Genomic DNA, 1,726 nt, shown 5'->3' with positions numbered 1-1,726 from the left:
AAAAAAGAAAGTATAGTCAGAGAAGGTCGGTACTTGATGATGAGCAGGAGTCTGTTCAGAGTCATTAGAATGAGGTTAAATAATATGGACAGACATTTGTAGATTAAATTAGATTTTTAGTGATTTTACATCAGTTCTATTACAAGGAAAATAACCAATAACATATCAATCTAGATTCTCAAAGTTGCTGAGATTGTTCTTCTCATTTTACAAGTCAGTCTAAATTAATGTTCTTTGAGAAAACGGTACAAACTCACAGGTAACACAGAGAGCAATGACGGCAGCTGCCAGCAGAGCACTGAGAACCAGCAGAGCCACGGTCTGCCATGTCACCTTGGATCGTTCGTTTGGCTCTGCTGCTTGTTGGGCGCCTGTTCAACAACAGAGGAGACAGTTCACATCAAATTAAGTATCCAGTTTATTCTAGTAAGGTAATTTCTTAAACTTTGTGTAAATGAGAAACCTGGTTAGATTTAACCTGGAGAAAACCATACATTCAGTTTCTTAGCTTGGCTCTATACAGTACACTCAGCAGTTTATTAGGAACACCTAGCTATGACTAATGCAGTCTGATACAACAGTCCTGCTGTAAATCCTCCTTCATGAAGGTTAGAATCTAACAGAGGCAAATAAACGAGCAAATTACACTGATTTATCATCTCTGTGCAAGATCCAGGAATTTGCTTTGGTGTTTTGGTACATAACAATAATCATAGTAAGTAGAAACTTTATTATACACAATAATAGGGCAACTAACTTATGTTCATTATCAGTTAATCTGCTCATTATTTTTCTAAGAAATGTCAGAAACTAATGAAAAATGTCCATCAGAAGTCCAAGGTAACATCTTCACATATCTCATTTTGTCTAATAAACAATCAAAAACCTAAAGATATATGTTTATGGTTGTAGAAGACTAAAAAGAACAGAAAATATTTACATCTCAGAAGCTGGAAGTCTTGAATTTTTACCATTTTTCTTGAAAAATGTCTGAAATTGTTATTCAATTATCAGAATAGTTGCTGACTAATTTACTGTCAATCAGGTAATCACCTCACCTCACCATGCCACTGACTTGCTGTTTATTACCTACCAGGCAGCTCTGCAGGTGGTTCAGTTCTCAAGATCCTGACTTCAGAGTAAGTGGTTTCAGCTGATGAGGAAGTTGTCTCTGCAACACAAAACAAACTGCTGTTGAAAGGATTGTGAGCAGGCGCCACTGAGTGAACGATTAAACATTCGTACTCCACTCAAAGGCTGACTAACAAAAGAAACAAACTCTTGGAAGTATCTGGAGTTTTCATCTTCGAAAACTCTGGTGGTATTCTTGGAGATGTAAGAGGGAAATCAAGTCCATCATTTCATTCTGAAGAAAGTGAAATGTTGCTAAGAAGACTTGAAATGAACAGTTCACTCTTTTTCAGCATACATCTTTATTTTATTCTTGTATACACTGTAACCATAAAACGTTGTAAAAGAAATTAAGACTCACCATTGGTGCATGCCCTCGCTCCCCTCGTAAATTCGACTTCTGTGTACAGTACTTCACCTTCAGACATTTTCATCTCTTTCACCATCAGTGAGTCTGAAAGAGAAGTAAGTCTAGGTGTGACAGCAAACGGTTCAAGTACTCGTCACGCACAAAGTGACAGGTGGGGAGGGATTTAAAAAAAATCTTGTTCCCCAAGGTCAACTTCTTTTTTCCTCTTCACTCATTTCAATTTTT

At 37.0% G+C, this 1,726-nt stretch overlaps 1 long non-coding RNA gene across 1 annotated transcript; it reads right to left on the bottom strand.

Annotated features, from left to right (window-relative positions):
* Positions 1-208: 208 nt before the first annotated feature.
* On the bottom strand, positions 209-1,585 carry LOC147819823 (uncharacterized). Its single transcript, XR_015436315.1, has 3 exons — positions 1,493-1,585; positions 1,094-1,171; positions 209-371 (listed from the first exon to the last, which is right to left on the bottom strand). It is a non-coding gene; the product is annotated as an uncharacterized LOC147819823 (long non-coding RNA).
* Between the last annotated feature and the right edge of the window lie 141 nt (positions 1,586-1,726).

Source organism: Seriola lalandi, unplaced genomic scaffold (genome assembly GCF_002814215.2).
Source record: "Seriola lalandi dorsalis isolate HSWRI2012SDOR001 ecotype SW California unplaced genomic scaffold, Sedor1 jcf7180002043527, whole genome shotgun sequence".
NCBI lineage: Eukaryota > Metazoa > Chordata > Actinopteri > Carangiformes > Carangidae > Seriola > Seriola lalandi.
The sequence above is the reverse complement of the archived record's forward strand: the minus strand, read 5'-3'. Positions and strand labels throughout refer to the sequence as shown.